We start from the raw sequence: 26,210 nt of genomic DNA, 5'->3' as shown, positions 1-26,210 counted from the left end.
TATATTACATTTTTAAGAATTCATAACATATCATGGTAATCTCTTGATACCTGGCACAGGTGAACTCCTGTTGGTTTCCATACATACTCTCTTAAGTCTTGTCTGCATGGCTTTATCAAAACCAAATGTAAAAGTATATATAAACCAGGTGCTTTTTTACCTGCTGTTACTTTTTTTAACTTTTTGTATTTTTTTCTTTTTCTATCTAAAACCTTTTCTAAGAAACTCTTTAGGACTGTATTCTCAGTTGCAAAAAAATTGAGGTATATAAAAAGAGAAGGCTACAAACTCTGGTGACTTGCATAGTGTAGAGGTAGCCTCAGCTGTGTTTCTTGTTCCAGTTGTGTCCAGAAAGGCTTGTGATGCTATACAGAGGCTGGTTAAGCAGAAAATTGCTCCTTGTAGTGCTCCCCTTTCCCCTCCTTCATACTTGGCATGGTTGAAGAGAAAGGTCTCAGGTAATCTGGTAATAGTAATCTGTTTGTGGCTGGGGGAAGGAAAAATTGATGTGGTGATGAAAACTCTGCCTCTGACCTTGCTAAGTTGTGCATGTCCCAGTCCTTTGATGATAGCTGAGAGCTGCCTTCATAGGTTTTGACCTCTGAAAAAAGGAGTTGCTACCACTGCCTGAGCTTGCAAGCAATCATAAGGACATACAGAAGGGAGGAAGTCTTCATACCCTACTAACAATAAGGAAGATGCAGTTATTGTTTTTATCAGGCTAGACTTGCTAGCTGCTAGATTTTGCAGCTTATAGCTGATGGATTTTGCAGTACGAGCTTAAAGAGTTTGAACAGTCTTTTTCTCTCGGGTGGGTTTCCTTTGGCTTTTGTTTCCCTAGGATTTCTGTTACTGTCCACTGTCCCCCTAACTGCTAGAGAATTTACTTAATTTCACCTTCCTAATAGTAGCACATGACTTTTAAAAAGAAGCCAGACTTTTTTAAGAGTGTGGGGCATGTGGAATTGCAAGGTAGTTGCATCTCAGGTGGCAGAAGGTAAAGTTAAAAGTGTCATTGTTCCCTCATGGATACATGCACAGACTGAAAGCTTGTGTTGTAAGTTGGATTTTCTCCTGCTTGATGATTTTTTTTTTTGTATGGTATCAAACGGCTGTCCATCCCCTACACAAGATGCAGATAAAATATAACTGCTTCTGCTGGCTGATCTCCCAAGGACTTCGCTTTTGTTGGTGCTACTATTCTGTCTTACTCTTCCTTCTTGTCCCTCTGCTTTGTGCTGCCAGAAACCACATGTGCAAAACTCACTTGCTCTGCCATTAAATGCTATGTGCAAGTTTTTTAAATGAACAGTGATGAGTATTCTGAACTATTCAGAAATACAAAGTTGGCATTTCTGGTTTAAAAATTATTTTTTTGAGTAACAGCTGTTTGGAAGATAAATGTTATGCTTTCTTTAGACAGGATGCTGTTGTTTAAAAGGTGACCACCTGAAAAAAAGTTTCCATCTAGAACTGGACTCATTTTCTTTGTGGTCCAGAGTTCTCAGCCAGACTACAACCATGTAACACAGCAAGGTTTCCAGGAAAGGGTACAATGCTGCCTTGGAATGGCACATACACAGTATTTCTTTATAACATTCTTTCACCGCCAACCATTTCAGTCCAAGGAATTCCAAGTTGGATTTAATTTCTGTGTACAGAAGAGAAAAGAAAGCATATACTTACTAGGCTTTAATTCCCTAGAGAGCCATATGAGCAAGGAGAGATATGGAAGTAGCTGAAGCAGATTTATCTTTTAATTGGAGGTGACATCCATGAAGAATGTTCTGTGCTTTTTTTGCCCAGCCAAGCTTTGCTTACCAATGTCTTTCACAGCATTAATCACAACCAAAAGGTTCTGTGGGAAGCCTTTTCCTCTGTGTTAAGAAATACCAATGAGGATGTGGACTTAATGTTTTGTCCTTCACCAGAGGGTTTGCTTGCTGCAGACAGGGAAGGAAGGCTGTCAGCTGAGGGTTTTAGCCCTGGAGATGAAGCAAGGACCTCCTGCTGAAAGAGATTTATGTTTTCTTGCTGTTAGAGAGCTATAAGCGTGAGATCAACAGCCACTAACATTTCCAGTGGCAGAAGAGGCAGGTTGTAAATGGTTGACATGTTGGGTAAGAACCTGTTTGTGATTGTAGCTTGAATCTAGGATAAGAGGAGCAACTGTGCCTGCAAATTCAGGGATGAGAGAGGAGTGTGGTTTTGTGTGGTGGCTGCATGGTGGCACAGTAGGATGAGCAGGACATCTTTGGTCTTGTGTCAGAGGGCGTGCTGTTCCCCACTGCTGGGCAGGGAAGGAAGGACAGGACAGCACTGTCCAGGGAGGGCAAGGACACTTAAGAAGTCCATTATAGGGTTGTGAGGCTCCCTATCTGGGTGAACTCTTCTTAGGTGCAGTGATCCCTAATGGACTTGTCAGAGAAACAATTTTGATGAGTTTGCACATATCGTTTTCTGATGGTTTGTGTTTGTATTACAATGTAGGTGTAATTGGTGTCCTCACTTTGGTCTCAGATAATAAAAAACCTGTTCCCTGTGTCACAAGTGGGAGTATGAAATCACCTCTGATGTGACCTCCTCGTAAACAAATCCAAAACAATTTGTGGCCAGACTGATTTACAGATGAAGACCAAATCCCTGGAATGGAGCACTGGTTGTTCTGTTCTTATCTCCAACCATTTTCTGGTTTGCATTTGCAATAGTAACAAGGTAACAAAAAAATTTTCTGGTCTCATATTCAAACATTAGTCTGTCTGACAGGCTATAAATCAGGCATGTTAAAAGCAAATAAAACAATGAGAGCTGAAATCTGTTTAGGAAATCTGTTTGGTGCAAGTCTCATGGCCACGGGTGTGGAGAAGTGTGCCTGTGGTTTTGGAGGCATTATTTTATGGAACAACACTGTGGCAAACAGTGCTTTGGGTATGTGTTGCTACTCAAAGCACAATCACTTGAGTAGGCTCACGGAGCTTTGTGGTCAGGCTTTTCTGAAGCATCCAGCCTTGTCCCAAACTTCCTCGCTTAGCAACTGACTTTTTTAGCAACAGTTTGTATGGATGCCAGTAAAAGAAGACTTTAAGCCTAGTGCTGTAGAAAATCCTATAAACAGAAGTATTGTCACAGTAGGGATCCATTGTCACTGCCATATTAGACTGGTTCTTAACCATTCCATAAGGGAATGATCCAAGCACTCAGACAGTGATCTGAAATCCTTGCATCATAAATGCAATAGCCAGCACAGGATTATCAAAAGGAAAACCTCTGAGGAAAGGTATGCGCAGTTAAATAATAGCATAGAATATTCTGGTGTTTGGAGTATAGCATATTTTGATTCTAATGATATAATAAGTTTTAATAAACCGTTTGAACACATCCTTACTTTAAACTTTGCGATAGTCTGGACTCAAATGGTTGCATCAAAAAAATGTGGGTTTTTTGAATTATAACCTTCCTAGCAAAATCAAGGACAGTGCTATCACCTTCTTTTCAACTGTCTTTTCTTTGACATTTAACAATGAGCGACATTTTATTTATAGTAATTATCCCTGTGTGTGGCTGAAAATTGGATTTGTTTTGAATGAAGAGTTCTTCAGGTCAACCCGAATTGACTCATGCTGTTTACTCTTACTATTGGGACCAGTTTAGGTGCTCCATTTGCTTATATTGAAAATCATCTTGTCTTTAATACTAGAAAAGAGTCTCTTGTAAATAAAGCCACAGTGTATTATAATCCATTCTTTGACTTTTCAGTTAAGTGCTTGTTAGACGGTAAGGCAGTAGCCTGTTGCAGTGTGAATTCTGAATAGGAGACCCCGATTCCCTTGAAGTCAATGATTGAGGTCAAAAGCAAAACTTCCAGGCTCCTTTGCGGTTCTCATTAGGGCGGCACAGACATCACAAGCCTCTGTGGGTACAGGTCAGGCAGAGTAGCTGCCTTTTGGCCAGTTCTACTTCTGCAAATCAGCAGCTCCTGTTTACCTGTCTGCTCACACTGGCATCACTTATGTCAAATCCAACAGCGATGCAGTTGCGCAAGGAAATGTCTCTTCTTTAACTACGGAGACATAACTTTTTAGTTATCTTTTTTTGTTGAAAATGGCTGAAGCTCTGTGTGTTGTGTCATCAGCCTCAATGGAAAGAAAATTATCACTATCCCTATGCCTTGGAGACGTCATTCGTTGCTCCTTATGCAAAGGTAGTTTGATTTCTTCCATCTTGCTGAGCTGAAAAGAGCAAGGAGGTTGTCAACCTGTTCTGTCTCCAGCTTTGGGAAAGATTTCCTGGGACCAGCGGATGGGTAATGGGAGAAGGGTGAGCTGGCTGGGGCGGGTACCATATGGCATTGAGGGGGGTGCTAGCTGCAAGTCCTGGCAGGGAGGAAAGCCATGAATCAGTGCCCTAAGCATCTAAGGCCAGGGGGTGAGTAGATTGGGAATGCTTGTTCCTCCATTCCTGCTGGGGTCTGAGCTGGGTGCACAGAGCTGCATGGTTACACAGATATGCCAACAGATATGACACAGATACAACAATATCTCTTGCAAACAGGTCTTGCAACAGTCAGCTTGATTTTCTCCCTTCCCCTCTCCCACTCAGTCACATCCTTTGTAATATCCAAATAAATCTGTGTCCATCTTGGCTCAGTTTCAGAATCTCTGCTGGAGGATGAGCAATGTCCATGTCTCTATGGGGGGGTGCCCAAGGCTGATCGAGCCTGCTGCCAGACAGCTCCTGCGAGCTCCAGGCCTGACAGAGGCTCCTTGTAGCTGTCTGGAGCTGGCCATGACAAGCCAAGTCCCCAGCCATATGTTACCAAAACATATGGAACAAAAGGGGATATTGCTGAAGGAGCAGAGAAGTGAGGGAATAAAGGGGTGAGGGGCAGGAGAGGGAAGAGCACGGAAGGGCAGGGAGCACTGAGCAGTCCTGGGAGCACGTATGGTGGCAGAGACTCCTGTCTGGGACAGTTTTCCTGACGGGTGCTGCAGCCTGGAGGGAGAGCCCACCACTGGGGCAGAGAGGAGTTACCATGTTCTGACCACTTCCAGCCCCTTGGGGAAGGGGGGGGGGGGCTGAGTCAGGAAGGAGGTGTTAACCCACCACAAAACTCTGCCAAGGGAGCACTTTTCTCTTTCTGAATAAACATCTCTTTCATTCTTAGGGGCTCTGTTGGAATACTGTAAAAATCTGATTTCACATTTTCTTTAGCACTAGGAAAAAAATAATCTCAATGAAGAAAAAAACTGCTGAGTTGTTATGCAGGGCCCAGAGGAGTGGCTGTTCTGAAACCTGTCTTTACTGATTTATGTGAAAGTCTTTTTCAGAAGCGCTTAAGGATTCTGTGAATGCTGGGGCTATGGAGGCAAAACATGGTCCCCTTTCCCAAACAGTTCATGATCATAGGCAGCATTCCCAGATTACTTTGGTAATGAGGCCACGCTCAGAAACTGGCTGGACATATTGACTAGAAGTATCTCCCTCAGTGAAATCTTCCTTCCTTCCTTCCCTCCTTCCCTCCTTCCTTCCTTCCTTCCTTCCTTCCTTCCTCTCTCCCTTCCTTTCCTTCCTTCCTTCCTCCCTCCTTCCCTCCAATAAAAAGAGACTTGAAACACAGATTTTACCTTTTCATAGGTTTGCAACAAAGCAAGCAATGACTTTTTAAAGACATGCTTACATAGAGCAGTTGATTTTTCCCCCTCTGGATCTGACACTGCTCTGGTTCTTACCTGTGCTGGAGAGGTGGACACTGTGAGGATGGGGCTCCTCTCACACGCAGGAGGCCCGTGAATAGATCTTGGTTTGCACAGTGATGCATGACTAAATGCAGGCTCTGCTATCTCTTCTATTTATCCTTCAGTGATGTTGCAGTGTGTCCTTTTGCAATGTCAATTACAGGCAGTGTCTCCAGGTGGAAGTAGCAGCAGTCTGTAATCCTGGTGAGGGGTGTGGGTTTTCTGCCAGGTGCCTGTCTGTATAGTCACCTACAAGCCTGCTGTCATGCTCTAATTTGTAATCCTTTGAAATACTGAGTTTCAGCTTGCACTTGCGCACACAAATCTGCTAACAGCCTCTATCAAAGTGAAAGTTTCCAGAAAAAGTATGAAGTTGACAGCTGATGACAATAATGTACTTTTTTGATCAAGACAGTTCAAATGGTACTGTTAAACATCACCGAGCAAACCCCTTTTAAACACAGTGGTCATAGAAACGTTTTCACTGAGAGACAAAATAGGGTAGAACTACTGTAAATTGCAGTGATTATGTAAGGGAATAGCAGTAGGGCATTGCTGTCTTCTTAAGCTGCTGGAAAATAGTAACTTATTCTGGTCTCAGTCACAGCTCTCTGATCCCTTTCATCTCATTACCCAGCTGAGCAAACAGTAAAGCAATTTCAAAATTCAAAACAGATGCCCTGCTGTCGAACTGGGGTGGTGTCTTCTAAGATATAAAGTGGAACATGCTTTAAGTGGGTCACTCTTTATCTCCAGACTTTGCTTGCTGTCAAATGCCAAGTTGGGCACCTGTCTCTACACCTCTGTTTTTAAAAGAAAGCTTGGCTGCATGTGGAGAAGCTTTTGCATCTGTTTGAGAAGGTGAAAACAGTCAGCTGCCATTAGTTAGAAGCTCAGTCTCGTAGTGGTCTGGTTTTGTTGTTTGTTTGGTTGGGTTTTTTTCCCCTAATGGGAAGAAGTAATGCATAAGGCTAGGTTAGGAACAAGTGTTACTGTGGTTACAAGATGGTAAATAACTGTTTTAGTCTGATCATTAGTAGTAGTTCGACATGTTCTTCATTAGAGTATTAGTCTTTTTCCTTTCTAATTCTGTTTCCATGCGGAAGAGTTGTTTCTGGCTTTCAGAAAGTTACAAGTCCTTATACATTATGTGTAGACCAGAGTACTCCCATTGCACTGCTTTTACTTAGACATCACACTACTTTCAAATCCTCCATAAAAAAGCCATTACTAAAAAAACGGATTTAATATCAGTCTGCTCTTCCCCCAAAAAATTTTAAAAAATCTTTGTTATCTTTAATAAATTCTTTTTTTTCACTTTCAGTAAGCATTAAAACATATTGAAGATTGTTCTAAACAGAACCAAACAGAGCATCAAACTTCAGTATATGTGCTAAGAGATCCAGGTATAACTTATTTTAGTGGGTGTTTTGAATAGCAATCTTGCTATGGCTAGGTGTAGACATTTCCTCATCCTAGGCTGCCTGTAAAAAGCCCAGTACCAGATCTGGCAGTCTTGCTTAGTGTCACAACAGTAATGGACTGTAATCGGTTCCATTTTGAGTTCAGGTCCCATCCAAAGAAAAGCAAAGTAATGCAAACGTCTGTTTAATTTCTGTGGTTTAGACCGGTGAAATCTTGACTTTTTGCTTTGCCTTACAATAGGAGGAGTGTGTTCTTCTTGTTCAGGTTTGTCACATAAAGACTTCTTTAAGGTGGACAATCTTCTGAACTTGAAAATCTCTGTTAAAGGAGCATCTCTGTTACAGAATCGAAGTCTTCTAGCTCTGTAGAGAGTTATACCTCTTTTGGGTCTCTTCCTGATTTTTTAATAATAAAGAAGATTGTCTTACTATCTGTCATGGAAGAAATGCAGACGAACTAGTATAAGGTTGCACTTGTGGTTTAAATATTTTTCAGGCAAGTAACTAGATTAGCCAAGACAGAGTGGGATTTTCAGCTGACATAGGCCTCATGCTTTTGTATTTGCAGTTTCTGTAATATGAATTAACAGTTCTGATCTTCTTTGTGTCTGTATTGACTTTAAGACTTCATTTTGTCCAAGCTGGCTGGACAAATAATTTTCAAGAATGCTTGTCTTGCTATTCTTCAGAAGGAGCAATCACAGTAAAAAAGTTCTTGAGCATCATTAAAAAGCAAGGAAAAGGCTACATGCTTTGTGGACCTTCCTGAAGGAGAAATTACTTGTGATCAAGCAGAGGGAGGCTAGGTTTATGGTACTAGACTGAAATAGGATTTTTCATCTTCCCTTTGGAAATGAAACATCTGGGGAAGAGATCACCTCTGCCTGCTCCCTCTCAGGAGAGGCCTTGGACAAGAAACCTCTCCAAGGTCTGTTAAAAAATTAATCATTCATAGATGTGTCCTCACCTCTGCCACAGCAAATCCCAAAAGAGGATTTTTTTATAGTTATGTATGGTTAACTTAGTCTTTCAAGTTTCACTTCAATAAGAAAAAAAATCCATGAAGATTATGTTACCTTCATTTGAAGACATGTAGGTTATGTTACATTCATTTGAGAATCTTATCCCACAGGTTTGGTTGGAAGCATATTCTAATGCGATATCCCTGGGCAGGTTATAAATTCTTTATGTTTCATTTGGCCATAGGCAGGCTGGCTCTTGTGAATGGTACTTACCTGACAGTTGGGTAGAATATGATGGAGTGAATCTGCGGTGTGATGGAAGGAGGATAACGTGCAGCAGAATAGCTGTTGTGAGAAAGCAAAACATTTTGCATTTTGGAAATGACGGATTTGATTTTATATTCTCTTTGGACTCTGCTGGGCAAGGAAATGCTGCCAACAGTGGCATCTGCTGCAGAACTGACAGTGTGGCTTTCATGGCCAGGAACTGAATCCTTTTCTTTTATGGTGTGTGGATTAGGTGCCTGTGCTATTAATTTTTTTTATTAACAAACTAGAATGTAGGGTATTGAGAGTGCTTCTTGTAGACCAGAACAGAGCAGTTTAGGCAATGCCTGAAGTAAAGCATATTCCCAGAGCAAAAACACAGCAGAAGATAGAGATCTGCTAAGTGTAAATTCTTTTTAAGCTGCACAGATGGCCCAGCCTCACAGCAGCAGGATGATGGGAACAACCCTGTGTTTCCTTATGATGAAAACAATGATGACAGCCTTCTTAAGTCCTTACACCAGGCTGAGGAGCAGCCCTGGAGGGGAACACACACTGTAAGTTGGGAGGTGTAGGGAGAGCAGTCAGTGCAACGTGGACACTTGAACAGTGCAGGTGTAATGAGCCGCTTTTCTATTTATGGTCTTTGTTAATGAACTGTAATGATGAATTGCAGATCAACAAATTTCCAGAAACCTATAGTGCAGCAGTAGCAAGCAAATCTGTAAGACTTCTGGTTGTCATCTAGAGGCATCTAGCCATTGTCTGAGAAAGCTAGGCTTTGGCAGTGTGCTGTACACAGTAGTCTCTTCCTAATGAATATGATGTGGGCACTGTGCCAGGATGCAATTATTCAGTATGATGAAGTAGAATCCTATCTATTTATCCTTTTTATGCATCAAAACTCATTCTTTAATTTTATTTTCCCACATGCCAAATGAAATTTAATGTGTTGTTATTTGAATATAGTACTACAGATCGTGATATTAAATAGTACAAAAACATTTCCAGATGATAAGCTTATTGCAGACTGTCTTTAAAATGCCTTAATGGGAAACCAAAAATAGATCTATTATTGCTAATGGGTCTGTGTAGAACGAAAAAAACCCATATGTAACACCAGTGAACTAACGGGTGGCTTAATAGGGCCATGATCTGGAACAGGACAGGCTGGGATACACTGATTAAATATCAGCAGTTCACTGGCGATACAATAGCTTAGGGGCGACATGGTTTCCTTTTTGCTTTTAGCTAGATGGGGCTTTACATTCTTCACCAATTACAGCATTGCTTCTTTTTCACAATGCGGAAAGTTGCTGACTTTTAAAAATGGACCTGCATAAAGCATGATCTGCATGCACTTTGTAAGAAGCTACATTCTCTAGCTTCAGTACTGCAGTTGTTGCTCACAGTTAATCTGAATTCTTTTGTCTGGTTGTAAAATAACTGTTAATGTGAGTATACAGTCCTTGTCCATTGCATGCTTTGCAAAGATCTGTTTTCCTTTATTTGAGGGAGAATACAGCGATAGAACTTTCACAGAGCATAAAGGAACTCGGTTTTGTTTGGATACATGGGAAGTCATCTATGAGAAAATTAAACCCAAGCAATTTAAGGAAATGAGTTGATATTATGACTCTGTGTCACTTTTGGCAGTACCTTACTGAATAAGTGGTTTCATCAGGATTCCCCATCTGGCCACTATCTGCTTAGATTTAAGTATTTACAATAATACAGTCCTTGGGGACGTAACCTGTCATGCACTGTCACTTGCCTTTAGGAGTTTGAACTACTAAAAGGAGCGAGAAGAGTTCTGGCCATGTAACTGAGGAGAAACATACAGAAAATGGTACTGTTCCATGACCTGGACAAACAAGTTCCTGATCTGAATAGAGAGGTGGACTTATTTTGGACCAGGGAAAGACGGAGTATCTGTGTAGGGTGGGGTTTTCTTTTAAGTTGGTTGGTATTTTTGGAGGTGTGGGGTTTTTACCTCCCAGAAGCTGAACTTGACAGAGTTTTTCTGCCATTTTGGCAGAAAGGGAGTTGGGGTATTTAAAAAAAAAAAAAGACAAAAAAAATCTGACTGCAGTTTAGAGGCTGGAGCAATGGTAAATATATGCTGCATCCCTGTATTTCTTCCTGGTATGGTATGAATTTTTTCATCTAGAGTAAGAGTTTCTCTTCATGCTTTTGGCTTTGATGGTTGTCTCCAGTGTGTCAGACGATAGGAGTAGTCACACAGGCAGGACTGCAAAGAACTTGCTTTCTCTACTGTAGTTTTTTTTGCAGCAGTGTAACCCTAGTAATGAGTCAGAAGAAGCCTTGTGTTGCAGTGATGTTGTTGACCACTGTGAAGTTTTCTACCAAAATATCTTGGGGGGAAAAAAAGTAATCTTACCATTCTCTAAGAGGTCTGCAGTGAAGAAAATGATTTTGATTGGTTTTAATTTGCCAAAAACACACACAACCACTTGGCTGCATCTCACTCAGCTTTATGTGAGCTGAGTAGTTGTAGCGTAGCTGTCATGTTTTTCCTTTTCATCTCAGGGATAACAGTGTAGTATCTAGCTTGCAGAATTCTTCAGACAAGTTTCTTTAGAATTAAAAATGCTGAACAATGAAAAATAAAATGTCATGAAGCACAGAGGTGAATTGATTTACCTGAAGTCAGTGGAGGGCCAGGGTTAGGAACAGCACTGGCTTTCCCGTGTCCCAGTCTGGTGTCTCAAGGCGTGGAAAGAGCAGGCCTTTTAGAAGACATACATAGCATTGATTTTGAGAGCACTGACCTCTACCTGGAGAAGGGAAAGTCTTGTGAGATACTTGATTATATTGTTCTCTAGTTTGGTTGTTTTTTATTTGAATGTATTGCACAAGATGTGGCAGTTCAACTATTGCCATGGAATGCTGAACAGTTAAGACAACAGAGTACAGTAACAAGGCATGGTGAGAAATAAATGTGCTCACAAGCCTCTTCATGAAGTGTCAAACACGTAGAGCTGATGGATTATTCCTTTTTCTTTGTCAAATGTAGAGCTGTGTTTCTAAATAACTAGGTTACTAACCAGTTCTTTCTATTGTAAGGGAACATGCAAAACATGAATACTGTGATGCCTAGGAAATTCCACTGGCTTTTCTTTCATGTATGGAGAAGACATCTCTCCTCTTAGGAGAAGAGGATACTGTCTCCCTGCTTGTGGAAATAAAAATGCTTGCTGTGGAGCTGTTAAGAGCCCTGTTCCATCAAATCAAAGAAATTTCATGGGGTACATTGGCATCGGTAAATCTTTTATCATGATATATTTTGTCGTTGGTCACCTCTGACTAGGGATCAAGGGAGAAAAACATACCTGAATGAAACATGATCATGAACTTCTGGACCTGAAGATGGGCTATTTAAGAAAATTACATCGTGAAAAGATACACAGGTTCAAATGCAGAATGAAAATACAAGTTTACTCATTTGCCAGGATATAAAATATCCTTTTGCCAGTTCTTTTTCTAGATCTTGTGCATGGGTATTAGAGAATCCTAGACATTTTACCTCTGTTATGCTGTAGAGAGGGAAGGGGAATCCTTAGTTGTGATAGGGAGTCTTCTAGTATAGAAAGAATAGGAAATCACAGTATGGAACAAAGCTGTAATACAAATATTGTATGTGAATATCACAGTGTGAAGTAACTTCCTTGAATAACTCAAAAGCGAATATAGACAGAGTAAAAATACATAGACATCTCAGACTGCCAGCTCTTAGTTGGAATTATTAATGTATAAAGCAAAATAGTAACTCATAATATTTTCAGACCCTTATGTTTTCAATGCAACTTAAAATTTTCAAAATGTCAATCTTCCTAACCTCTCTAACAGTGTGAAAATATTAAATATTGCTAATAAGAATTAATAGCTAAATCTGCTTATTTTCGTATGGGATCCCATCTTTTGAGGTCAGTACCATGTTATCAGATGAAGGGTGGTAAGGGGTTATATTTAATTCTAAGTAATGTGCCTTTAATCTCATCCTTCACCTGATATTTGAGCCGTCTATGAAACTGAAGACTGTGGGTTTCCAGCTGGAGAATGTTTATTCTGTAGAATATTGCATTCTGAAGCTGTAATTACAGCATTTCCATGCTTTCTTCTGGGTTTCTTGCATTGTTAGCAAGAAGCGTTTGTGGGAAGCTCCACAGTTCTTTCTAGAAGCACTTTAGGATGTCCCTGGATATGGTTGATACCTTGATCTAGAATAGTCTTATCAGCTGGCAGGTATTTTCTAAAGAGGAAGAATCATTGTGGTACTGAATATAATCATGTTGTTACAGCAATTTTCCCAAAAGATTTCAGCAGACTCAGGAAATGTCTGTTGTGTAATGACCTGTACAATCAATGGCATTCTTTTCAAAATGTGAGCATCTGTCTCAGACCTGAAAAAAATTTTTGTTCTAAAGAAAAGAATAGATCTGTTGTTCAGAAATTCCACTTGGAAACAATAATATGACTTTTCAAAATGAAGTGGCTTAAAAAAGTAAAAGGTGACGGACGGTCACCAGGTATGGGAATGTAATTATTTACTATTATGCAGGTGCTCTCATTTTTACAGAAAACATTAATAAAGATTGATGGACTCTACTGCATCTACTGTGTCTAGTGATGCCGAAGATGGTGAGCTGACTCCAAACATAGCTGCCAGAAGTCAAAATTTATTTTTCTCTTTTCCTCTCTTTAATTCTCCTCACACCTGTCCAATATAAACTTGCTTATTACACCTTCTGAATCCTAATTAGGAGTGGAGGGCAGTAGACCCTGTGTGGCTATAAGTGAAGGCAGTTACTTGAAAGAATTGTCATTTTGGTTGTCGTTTGGTTGCATAACAACTACATCTGAACTTGAGTCTTAGAAATTACAGACAGTGAATCGTTGGAATGGACAATCTTACATCTTCAGTCTTCTAATGCAATAGGTACAAAATCTTTATTATTTACTAATGTCTGCTTAGTTAAAACATCAGAAGCAAATCAGCAATAAGAAGGCATGGGATGGAATGGCAGCTATTCATTCTTATATAAATGTACACCAGAAATCTCAGTTTGCTTAAAATCTTTGTAATTTCTCCTGAAATAAGCACAAACCTGGAAGGACATTCAGTCTGGTATGATTTTTGGTGTCGCTGGTTTTTTTCCATTGTTAACTTTTTATCTTATTAGAGAGGTGTGATTTAAGGAAAGGATGCACAATAAAGATGGAACAGATTAAACAAAAAGTCGACAAGTGACTTTTTTTTCAAAATTATTTGACAAAAATTGCCCAATATGTAAACTTTTTTTTTCACACACACAAAAAAAGAATTGTCAGGCTTCCAAATTACAGATGAAAAATTTGGGAAAATTTCACGAAAGCCTGTTCTCAAATCTTTCTTTCTCACATTTTTCCTTTTTTGGAAAATTTACTAACCTTTATGCTTCTGTAACACATCCTGATAGGTTCAGTCTAGTTGGCCATCCCACAGCTCTGCCAGTACAAAAACTAATATGCTCTTCCTCAAACCTTTCTAGATCAGAGCATTAAGTAGGGTGTTCCCCCTCTTCCCTCCTTCTTTTGTATAATCCTTTTTCAGTAGGACCTTTGCAGATTGTGGCAATTTAACAGAGTGCTATGCCTGGAGCTCTGAAGGCATTTTAAAGCTCCCACTTCTGAAGTATCCACATCTTAATTTGCTGGAGTGTGTGCTGCACTTTCAACTATGTCAGCAAACCACAAAAAAGGTAAATACATTTAGAAATAGGCTTATTTTTTCTTGTCTAATTTTCATGGTAGCATAGTGATGGACATTGGGATCTGGAAGACTTGGTTCCTATTCCCCATGCTGCTCATCTCCTAATGGGAAATGTTGTTCAAAAATTAAGAATTGTATTTATTACCACTGTGATTTGATGTTTCTCTAGAGCCTGTAAGTCTGTAAAAATGGGAGTGATACATTTCACCTGAAACACTGCATCTACTCAAGCACTTTTTTTTTCTTTTTAATTATGAAGTGGATTGTTATTCATGATGGTCCTTGCCAAATTTCTAATCACCTGGAGAGGCAGAGTGGTTTTGCAGATTGACCCTCCTGGAGATGTAAGTTACTTCTGCTTTGGCTCTTCATTTGCTCCAGGGAATTCTTTTCCATTTTAGAAAAAGAGAGTTTATGGACTGATTTTCTCATTTCCCTAATAAATTGAAAGCTTTTGAAAAGTAAAGTCTTAATGCCAACTTCAAGAGGATTTGGGTTAGATTTTGTGCTTTTCTCTTCAGTGAACAATGCGATGCATGAAAAAATTGGTAACATAAATTGAGAGCAAGTTTTAAACTTTGCAAGATTGTAAGACTTTGCATCTATGTACATTGAGCAGCAAAGTCTGAGGACACTTTGGGAATGCAGTCTCTGCTTTCTAACTGCTTCAGGCAAATATGTTTGCACTAAGTACATAGCTGCAGAAATCATTACTATTCACAGAGTGAAGTTTGAAAAATGATTATGTGGTAATGAAAAGAAAGCAGTAGAAAAAAACCTGCCATTGCTGATGACAGGCAAATGAACAACATTTGGAAATGGCACTCCAAAAGAATTTTGGATTACTGTTCTTTAATTCTTGATTGTGATAGCAAACACTTAAAAAAAGCACCCTGCCTTTTTATAATCAAGACTTGTTGTGTTTGAAGGACTTCTTGATTCAGAAGTTGTGCATAGGGACATGGAGGAAAACACAGCAGAAATAACAAACATTTAAATTATCCAAAGCCTTATATAAGAGCTTGTCCGTATGCAGCAGTTCTTAAAAGCAAAACTGAAGCTTTATGAGTCTGTCAACAGTTTCTTTAATCTCATTTCCATTGCTTAGTAGTATGTGATGTTGCATAGTTCATTAAAGTGAGACTTTGTACTGATTTTCTGAAATCTGCTGTAAAATACACCTTAATATTCTAGTTTCTTTGTTCCTAATTGCTTTTTTGCCCTTTCAGTTACTCCTGAGACCGAACAAATAATACTAACCTCAAGTAACTTTCCAGTTAGCTTAAATTGTCTTGCCACTTTAAATAGTCTTACCACTTTATTCCTGCTAAAACAGTCTTCATTGTTGGCAGCTCATCAAAGATATTATGCCTCTCTGAGAACAAATCAGATAAGTTGTAAGTTCACTGAGTGTAAAGAATCCAGCTTTCATGCATGTAAATGCTTCTCCTTTGAGCATTTAATGATAATGATAAGGAAAATCCAAGAAAATGAAAGATGGGGAGGCTCTAGTTTCACTTTTCTGAAAGTTTTTTTCAGTTTTCTCTATCCAAGTTCTATTTTAAATGTTATTCTTTGATTACAGGTCTGATCTGGCCTAAGGTCTAACAGTGAAGGATCTTAGCTTGAAGGAGGCTGTGTTTTTTACTGAGGATCAGAGCTAAAGCTGCTGCAGGTTCTCCTCATGTTGCCTCAGTGCCTGTCTGTTCACACCACATGGCCCAGTATTTGGTTTATGCTACCTTGGCTAAATAAACCCCTGGGATTTACAGTATGACTTCAGAAAACAAGAATCATATGTGAGATATTTGCTTTAAATGTTTGCACATTCCAGTTTTTAAAATACTACATTTGAGGATGTATTTGCTCACTGGCAAGTCCATGTTTTGTTTCTTCTTGTGGGACGGGCTGGTTTCAGCGGAGGCACAAACCCCTCTAGACTGACTCTTTAAAAAGGTGTTCAGTTCCCTCTTGCTGACATAGTTGTTATAAGCTGCAGTGTAATGAGAATTTTGGGTTCCTTGCTAAGTGGAATAATTTATATTCACTGCCACTTGGATGTGCCTTCAAGGTGACAGATCCATGCCTTCATGCATTACAAACCTGCATAATGCCAAAAAAGGGATATGTTTAACAGAATAGTTATTCATATGAGAAATGCATTTGGATGTCTTTTATCTTGCTACAAACCCTCAAGTTGGAAAAGGATGCAAAGCTTGCTGTTATTGAATCTGAGGGTAATTTGGCTTTGAGTGTAGAATTAGGCCTAATATATTGTTCAGTTTTGGGTCCTAAACAAAATTAGAATTCTGGGATAGATAGGCTGTCAAATATGTAGATGTGTTTCCTGCCAGTTCATCATCAGAAATGGGTAGCAACTGCTTCAAAGGGTTACCTGTTTCAAATGTTGGAGAGTGTTTTCTGAAACAGGAGAGTAACAGATACGAGTCTCCTTCATTCTCAAATCTGAAACTGATAACTGAGGGACTGAGAAATAAGGAGAACAACCTGAGCTCTTGAGGACTGACATGGGGTTTTGGCTCATCAGTAACCATGTCTGGGAGGTAGAGGTGGCAGTCACCTGAATTTATGCCTCTGTCAAAGAGCGTGGGGGGGAAAGGGGGCTGGGCTTTTGTTGTTTCTTTCTTTATTAGCAAAATATAGGAGCTGACTTGCTGTGGGGCAGGCTGGTGCCTCGCTTGTTCAACCTGAAGAAAATAAGGAAAGAAGAAAGGATGGAGAGTTGAAAGTAATGGAAACAGGGAGAGAAACAGGGAGGAAGTGTGTTTTTGAGTGAGACAGGAATAATGTTAATAAGAATACATGAGATCTTTATGTCAATGTAAACAGTACTTAGAAAGACCAGGGTGTGTGGCATACATAGAGTTCTTTTCTTTGTTTTGGTTTTGTTTATTTTTTATAAAGCATTTCACTTCCAGTAACAAGTCAAATTCTCCAAGGAGACCTGTAACAGGAATAGAACAAGCAAAAAATTAAAACCTGTTCCCAGAGGTATATAGCTTCCATTTCACTCGTCAGGGAATAGCAAGGGGGAATACACTGTGCTTGGGGTAGGGTGAGTTGTTTTCTGTGTTTGCCATGATGTACAACAGCTGAAAAAAGCAGTCTTGTTCACTGACTTTTGAGGCAAGGCAATAGGTTTGCAAATGCCAGCCACAAGAACCTCTCCATTAGTAAAAACAGAACAACTTGCCCTTTTAGAAAGTGATACTGGGGTTTATTTGTTTTTATTTTAACAGCCCTCCCTCTGCTTCCTAGAACCAAAGTGTTAAGAAATAATAAAATAATAACGCTAAATATAAACAGAAGGCACATTCACCAACCCAACTAAAGGTTTACTGAGCTTGTGCTTGTTTTTGAGAACCTGTGACGTCCTAAATATTTAAACTGAAAGAGGTTAAGGGAAATGTGGAAAAATTGCTGTTTGACATGATGAAAAAATGCCATTGATCCACAAGTAACATGCTTAAACCCTCAAGGGGAAAGCGGGAGAAAAGCGAAAAGAGAGAGAAAAACTATGGTTATATCTTTAATTTTGTATTTTGAACGTTAGAGCTTGTTCAGTCTTTCAGGGTTTTTTTGGTGTTTTTAAGCTAATTAAAAAGGCTTATAGCCATAGTAAATTTACAAAATGTTCAGGTTGAAAATTAAATTGACTGTTTTGAAAACAATTACTTTCAGAGGGTAGAGTTCTTTTTACCTCTGACTTCTTTCCTCTCATTTTCCTCTGGCAAGGACACACAAAACATGCACTCTGTCAGCTCAGGGTAGTGGAAAGGATTTTTAAAATTCAAACAGCTTTTTGTTGAGAAGTTCTGGTTTTGAAAGGAATACCTTTGCAGAGTTAAATTTATCCTAACTTTAATGGCTCTATGTAATTGCAGTATGTTCTCTGTTATTTTACCTTACCTAATTTTAGGTAAAGTGTCTTCATGGCCCTGGAGAGGACATTTCACAGTCTCAGTGTGCAAGCCTACACTTTAACATATTCTGTACTTGCACCTAAAAAGACAAAAAAAAACAAAACAAGCAAAGAAAATGTAGCTGCTGCAAGTTTAAGATTGACAACTAGTTGGTTTCTGTCACCTTTTTTTTTTTTCACTACCAGTGTGGGAAGCAAATAACTATTTCAATAGCAGTATTTACCGCATTGCCTCAAGGAACAGAGATCAGTGTCTTCAGCCTGAGAAGTCTCTGTGCTATAGGCCAGTGAAGACTGTGATAGTGACACAGTAATTTATATGTGCTTTTTCTTTCTTTTGGCTTAGAATATAACACTTTTAAAATTACATTAAGCTTATCCAAGCTGAAGGTGAAACAAAGGCATCTGTTCTCTAAAATTTGTACTGATTTTAACTAAATTATTTTTCCTTCACACCGTAGGTTTGTTGGTCTGTGTGTAAATAAAGGATAATTTTATAAGATTTTCTGGATAACAGAATTCATTTTGTGTTTTCTACTGTGGTACCATAATATCAAGCTGGACTGAGATTCCCTCTCCCCCCAAATTTCTCCTTCCACCTGACCTTTGTGATTATCATATTACCTGGAGGACAGCGGGTTTTGTTAGTCAGATGCCATTTTAGTAAATGTGAGTGAGAGAGTAAAGGCATTTGATTCGTATGGAGATAAACAGCATACCAATCATGTTTCACTCCAGTGATTTTAAATCAGTTAGACAGCCTGTTCTTGTCAGCCCATATCCTGCAGTGTCTCAGAACAAAATGTCATTTGTGAAAATGGTGTTAAACAGTCATTTTTCTATGCCTGCACTAGTGCCCCACTTACGTGTGGGGCTGGTCAGTGGAACTGACCTCCAATAAAAACATTTCTGATGCCACTATTATACATTGAAAAAAAACCTTCCTGCATTGGATCCAGCAGAGATCTACTACCATCCAGAAGGAAATGCAAGCATTTCCATTCTTCTTGTAACCTCCAAGGACCATCTGTGCAACGTCTTGTGCTGATAAGTAGGTTTTTTACAAAATGGGTTTGTAGAATTATACTTCGTGCTTGTCTTAAAGCCTTTGCTCCCAGTGTCCAGTGGCTACATAATCTGTGTCTCTCTTGCTTTTTGTTTTAGTCCTATGCACAGTGCTTTCAGTGAAAAGCTTTGTCATAGGAAGATACGCCTTCCAAGAGCTCAGAAAAACAGGAAAAGATGAATCAAGGAGTGTTATATTAAAAGAATTGTTTTCAAGTAAATATTTTAAATTATGAGTATCTCTCTCATGATTTTAGAATGCATATATGTAGTTTGTAATTTCTTATCTAAGGGTCCTTGAAAGTCCCATTTTAAAGTTATTCTAAAATACTTTGATTTATGGATAATCATCAGGTTTCATGACTTGGAGAAAAATCAGTAACGACATTCAAATCAAAGACAAAATTACTGAGGTGAGAATAAGTTAAAATATGTTATAAGGTCCTGGATACTACCAAACTCTATCACATAATTTAGTGAAATATTCTGTGCCTAGTAATTCAGTTAAAACTGACTAACCATTTCAGACTGATAGGATTTTTTTTATTGTTAATTAATCAGATAATGGGTTCCTTTTGTCGCTATGCAGCTTATGTAGGATATAGGAAATATACCTTCTACATAGAGCCAAGAGTTTATTTTCTAATCTGTGCTGCAGTTTTATTGTAGGTTTGTAGGTAGTTTGTTTCACATAAAACAGTTTCATGTCAAGGTTCTTAATTGCAGAAATATACCAAAAATATTGTACTCATAGGCATTGCACCACACAACTGCACAAATCTGAGCTCCAGCTGATGGAGGGAACAGTAACTTGGTTGTTACCTGCTGAGTAGCAGCAGGATTTTTTCTTTTACCTGCTGGGTAACAGCAGACTGATCTTGCTCTGCAAGATAAATCAAAGCTTCATGCTGGCCAAGACACAGCCAGGCAAGACTGAAGGCCTTACAGAGTTCATACAAATCCTGTGGCCTGCCACTGGTTATGGCAGTACCATGTTTGTTAGTCAGTACTTCCTCCTCCATGGGCATGGGGCAACCCCCGCCTGCTGGAACCTCCGCTGGGCGCAGGGCCGCCCCCGGGCCCACGGCGGGGCCCCCCCCTTCCCAGGTGCCCCGGGCACAGGGCGGCCTCCAGCAGTCCCCAGCCCTGGGTGTGGAAAGGAGTGAGAGAGGGGGAGCTTCGCCAGCGTGGACTGTGCCCTTGTGGGACATGAGAGGGGGAGCCTCGGAGCACACAAAGGAGAAGGACAACTCTAAACTCGGGCAGATGGAGCTCATTTAGCCCTGTAAGGCCATCCATCTAAGAGAAGGTCACTCTAATTAAACCTACGTCCTGAGGACCTCGCTGCCACTGTCCAAGCTCGCTCGGCCCTGGCAGATGAACCTTAGGATTAAAGGGTGGGTTCAGTTCCGTGCATACTGTGTCTCACCTAAAAAATCCACTGCACAGGCTTGAAGGCCTTACCCACATCTGCAAAGCCAGGCGAGGGTCGAAATGGCCATCTTCTACAAATGCAGTCACACAAAGATCAAAAGACAAAGGCATATACACCTGCCTCAAAAGGTGCACCCAAATTAACTCTAGCATGCTTCCCAAATCTTCATTCGCAAAGCCTAGCCATGATGACTTCTTCCTGCAGTTCTGTAATTCTTCCTCTTTGAATTTGTTCTTCAAACTGCTTGTTATCTTCATAGAATCACATTTGTGCTTGGGATTGCCTCATCCCAGGTGCAGGACCTTGCACTTGGCCTTATTGAACCTGATGAGACTCCTCTGGGCCCACTTCTCGAACTTGTCCAGATCCCTCTGAATGGCATCCCATCGTTCAGGGCTGTCAGCCTCATCACTTGTCTTGGTGTCATCTTTATAATTCTGTATTCCCTGAATTATGTCTAAGCTTCTGGATTTACTGAAAATTCATCTAGATGAGTTTGGACTTAATTTTTACTGTGCATGTTTTCTCTCACTCAGTTTTATAGCAGAGCCCTTTCTCTGTAGTGGGCCATTGAATAAGGCAAGTTTGTATCCTGTTGTTAATAATTATATTAAATCAGCATGGCTCAGATGTGAATGAACTGATGACCCAGTTCCATGGTGGCTCCTGAACCCTGTTGCACCTCTGGGACTCAGCTGGCAGTGGCGAGTGGGGTTTAGAATCACATTTCTTTTGTAGTCTTTAGCAATGGGTGCTAGCATGGATCTTTAACATAATTTATTTTTTTCACCTTTTCAACATTCTTTCAAGTCTTGTGCAATGTTACTGAATTTCACAGTTCTGATGTTTTCCTTATCGGGGTATTTTATATTTCCAGATATATTCTTCACCCTCTTTGCAGCTTATCTTTTCTGTTTCAGTGAAACCATGCTTATAGTGCTGTGTGGTGAATAATGCATGCCTTTCTTTTTAACCCTTTGTCTCTTGTTTCTTCTGGCACTTTCTCTCTTCCCTTCGCTCACTTACATTCATACTTTCCTCCTACAAGTTCTAACATTTCTGTTGCAACACGCCTTCTGAAAATTATCTTTTAACAGGCCTCTCCTTGCCCTTGATCCATGCAGAGATTGTGTCCATGTCAAAAGAATCAAACTGACCCAAGTGTTCAAATGAACTTGGTTAAATCCATTAGTCTGTGAGCTCACTCAGGGTTTAGCTACACGACTCCCTTCTGTCCTCAGCAAACACATGCAGTTGGTTCCTGCAGTGCCCTCAGTGCCCTTAATCTGATTTGAATTACTGGTAGTGGAAAGGGCTGAGTCTCTGTTAGGAGTCACATGAATGTATGAAAGCAGCTTCTAGAACTTAATTTGTCTTCAGATTATTTTGGTATGTTACCTGGGCTGGCAACAATCTGCTAAGTTATTCCAGGGAAAACAAAATAGTCTGGAGAACCCCAAACTTCTGTTGATTGGAATTTATTCCAGTTGCCCTTGTGCATACTTACCATGGCAAACAAACACAGCTATGGCAATATAGGGGGCTTTATTTTAAACCTTGTTTGATATTTGTGGCACATTCCTATCAGTAGGGGTTCACTGTCATTACTGTGACCTTATAGATGGCACGACAAAGGACAGTGCTTAAGAGTGAAGTTGTGCATACCTTTGGTGTCTGACTGGTTCAGCCTGCAAACTTCAGAAGCTGAAGTTTTGTTCAAAACAACATGTCCTGCTGGTACCATTTATGTTGATTTTTAGTGATGTTTTCACATAAGAATTCTGAGATAAAATTGTCTAACGTCTGTGAGGAGCCCTTGTAAAACAGTGATATGTAAGAAAATGTTTTATTTTTGTCTCTTGTTTTTTAGATAGAACAGGGTAGGACTTCCTCCGAGAAGAATTCTGGACAGAGAGATACATAAATCGTCTTTTCCTGTCTCTTATGAAACCTTGCCTGATGATAAGGAACATGCTAGTTTAAAAGTGGAATGAATTTTATTCCTCTGATAGCAATGTCTTGATAAAAAGAAAATGGGAAATCTCACCCCACTGAAGTCACTGGAAGCCACTGATAGTGTCCAGACTGTCTGAGTATTGATGCAAAAGTCATAGGAGTCCTGACTACCTCTTAAAAGTTTTCTGGTTTTCTGTAAGCCCTAGTATGTCCACAAATCATCACTTAGAGAGACAAATATAATTTGAAAAAGCAGTGTCAAGTATCAGCTTGGGATAATGGATCTGTAGATTTTTTATAATGGTTGTAGGGCTTATTTTGCACTGTAGAATCAGAGAACCATAGAATTGTTAGAGTTGGAAGGAACCTTAAACATCATCTACTTCCAACCCCACTGCTGTGGGCAGGGAACCTTCCATGAGACAAGGTTTTTCAAAACCCCACCCAATGTGGCCTTGGACGCTTCCCAGGGGTGGTTAGTCCACAACCTCTCTGGGCAACCTGTGCCATTGCCTCACCACCCTCACAGGGAAGAACTTCTTCTTAATACCTAGTCTAAATCTAGTCTCCTTTATCTTAAAGCTGCTGCCCCCTGTCTTGTCACTCCATGACCTTGTGAAAAGTCCCTCTTCAGTGTTCTTTTAAGTCCCCTTTAGGTACCACAAGGCAGCATTAAGGTCTCTATGGAGCCTTCTTCTGGCTGAACAGTCTCAGCTCTCAGTTTTTCTTCACAGGTGAGGTGCTCCAGCCCCCTGATCAACTAGACTTGTTCCGACAGGTCAACATCTTCCTTGTGTTGGGGACCCCAGAGCTGGAATTGTAATGTATGTGGACACTACTGTGGTGAAAAAGAGGTATGCAAAAAGTGCTGGTAGCCCTTTCAGCTTTCTGAGAGAGGTAATAACATGGTTACACTTCAGTTTTTTGTATATTTGTATATCCACTGAGAACTGGGAAGATGTCGCATTACATGCCTGATCACTGAGGTTAAAAGATGAGAAGAGGCTGTGTGGCTCATGCCTGATAGCAAGCATTGCCCTTTCTGCTATCTGTGTTTGATATGCTTGGCTAGATCATTAAGATTAGAAAAGATGTCACAGAGTGCTGGAATATTTTCAAAATTTTCCATGCTAGAAATGTGTGATATATTAAATCTGATACTTGTCACAATTCTTTTTTTTTACATTTCATCCTGCTACTTGTTGCTATCACCAGCACTGTAAATACTTCCATTCCTTTGCTAGAACAGACATGTTGTTGTTTTGCATCTTGGCACTTGCATATCTCTTTGCAAACAGGCCCTTAAATGAAAAGATCCTTTGCAAAGTAACTCTTATCAGAACAAAGCTGTAAAGTAATTTATACTCCCCAAACACTTGGAAAGCACTATCATATGTTCCTCATCGTTTGGGGAAGTTGACTGTGTTTAGCTGTCATAGTCATTCTCTTATGAGCAACGGTTGTGACAATTGTTGTATTGCTTATCTTGGGACTCTTTTATGCCAGTCATTATTATTGTGACTTTGCTCCATGGGACCAGACTCAATACAGTGGATCTTCTCCTCCCCACTGTCATCCATTTCTCTCTCAATTTCCTACTGTCTTTTTTCCGTTGTGCCAGAATGTGTGAGGAGGTGAGGTTGGAGACATTCCAGTTTTGTCAGTAGGAGCAGGTAAAAATGTTCAACTTCTACGTACAAGGAGAGATCCTCTGGGTCCAATTCCTGTTCGTCAGCACTGAGAGAGTAATTGCAGACTCATTAATACCAGATCAGTGCACTGTGGATTGCCAAGCAGTGGGAAATTGGTCTGGGTGAGGTGGTGTGCCTGTGTCTGTGATTCTGCTGAATTCACTGATTGCACAGTTTGGCTCTTCTATGGCTTTTTGGCAGCCTGAGGACAGGCAACACTTGATTCAGGATGTAGCCTGCAAATGTAGTTAACCAGTGATACTCTTTTAACAATTCTCAATTACAGCTATGCTTAGTGCCTGAAAAATGCATGGAGACTCACAGGTCTGGTACCCTTCATCCAGGGGCTGGGAGTCTGAGAGCTGAACTTTTAGTGAAATGGAGACATGATCTTAGCTGTTGCTGAACTCTGCTGTTTATGGAAGTTTTGTTTCTGCATTTGGTGGCTATGCACGGCTTTGAAAAATTCAGCCCTGGCCATTTTCATGGCAGCTGTGCTCTCCACAGGGGTCACTAATGCATCTGACTGCAAGGGGAGCAGAAGCATCTCCCTGTGGATGCACTTGTCATTGGCAGTGGAAAGCAGCAATTAGGTCTGTGTTTGGACACTTCTAAATGTTGAGCAGCTGAGATTAGCTGTGGAAAAATTGTCTCATGGACCCCTCAGATGCCTAGTCTGCAGAGTTTGGATGTCTTTTGTGGCACTTCCTGTGAAAAAGTGGGCACAGGCTAAAGCATCTTTTTGTTTTGGAGGAGTCAGGTTCAGCCCCTGGTCTATTGGCCGAGATGCCAGTGTCACACAGATGTTGGTTGTTTCCTTCTCCATTTACAAGGGTAAGGAGATGCATAATGGTGGCTTTTAAGCTAAGCTGTGGCCATGTTGTATGATTGGTGCCTGGCTTTTTAAATGGGATGGTAACATCACATGACTCCACTGGAAGCTCTGAGAGGAAACTTGCAGCTCTTATGATCCTGTCATCTGTTGAATAATCATGGTTATGATAGAGTTATGAATGGATAATTGACTCCTGATATTAACAGCTAAATGAGTGAACATAGGGTTGTGAAATAATGGCTTAAATTTGTGAAGAAATAGTAGAGTGGTCCTATCACTTCTCCTGATTTGTCCATTGTATCCACTGCTAGTAACAAGCCATAGACTGAAGTCTTCATTAGCTTTAAGACTTCAGTTAGGCCAACATTAAATTCTTGGCTCTTACTGTGAGGTGTATTTCTTTGGCCCACATAGATGGCATGAGTGCATTGAGTTGGTGGAGAAAGGAGTGCAAGCCATTCTGAGGGTCTTCATGGCATGCTAGGTCATCACTGGGCACCAGATAATGTGTGTGTCTGTAAATCTGACATGTCACTTACAATGCAGATTTTTGGACAACTTAAATGATAAAGGATCATAGGAAAAACACAGAGAAGGGAAAACGTGGCCTTTGCTTTGTGGTCTTAATCTATCTGGAACTTGGCTGAGGCAAATTTGGGGTTCGTTCAGTGTCAGCTTGTGCAATGTGATCTGACAGAGACTGATAAAGTTATGGGAGAGCCTGAGTAAGGTGGAGCCCAACAGAAGCCCAGACTTAGCTGATACTAGTTTAAAATGTTCTCATTGTAGTCCTAGTTGAACAGAGGTCTTTGTCCCTGCATGTCTTCCTCAAGGTAGTTGGATCCCAAATTTTATTTTTATTTTTACTTTCAGCAGGCTTTTCTGCAAAGTTGGATAAAGGACAGAAAAGCCAGGAACGTTTATAAGAGAAAGGTTAAAAACCGGTTTGACGTCTTTTTACGGTTATGACTGTGCAAGAGTCTAAAAGCTTTTTCATGCATCTCACTAAATGGTCACTTCCTTGTTTTTCATAGAAAAAGATGACCCACTTAAGTGATGTGAGTTATAGAGTGGTGTACTGACTCTTAAAATCCAGCTTCTTTCAGGACTGTCCTGGATACTGT

The 26,210-nt window shown here is 40.1% G+C and overlaps 1 protein-coding gene and 1 long non-coding RNA gene across 5 annotated transcripts in view; one reads left to right on the top strand and one right to left on the bottom strand.

Annotated features, from left to right (window-relative positions):
- The window catches only part of PLPPR1 (phospholipid phosphatase related 1), a 130,343-nt gene that overhangs the window by 18,822 nt on the left and 85,311 nt on the right, over window positions 1–26,210 (top strand). Inside the window, exon 1 of one of the 4 annotated variants that reach the window (XM_032675819.1) lies at window positions 20,328–20,431. The exons of the other annotated variants lie outside the window; for them this stretch is intronic. The gene's annotated coding sequence lies outside the window, so the exon portion shown is untranslated. Of the gene's footprint in view, window positions 1–20,327; window positions 20,432–26,210 lie in introns of those variants that run through there. 4 annotated transcript variants of the gene reach the window in all.
- On the bottom strand, window positions 17,048–20,239 carry LOC116780620. Its single transcript, XR_004354540.1, has 3 exons — window positions 20,024–20,239; window positions 18,092–18,184; window positions 17,048–17,126 (listed from the first exon to the last, which is right to left on the bottom strand). It is a non-coding gene; the product is annotated as an uncharacterized LOC116780620 (long non-coding RNA).

Source organism: Chiroxiphia lanceolata, chromosome Z, assembly GCF_009829145.1.
Source record: "Chiroxiphia lanceolata isolate bChiLan1 chromosome Z, bChiLan1.pri, whole genome shotgun sequence".
Taxonomy (NCBI): domain Eukaryota; kingdom Metazoa; phylum Chordata; class Aves; order Passeriformes; family Pipridae; genus Chiroxiphia; species Chiroxiphia lanceolata.
This window is presented reverse-complemented; position numbering and strand designations above follow the sequence as displayed.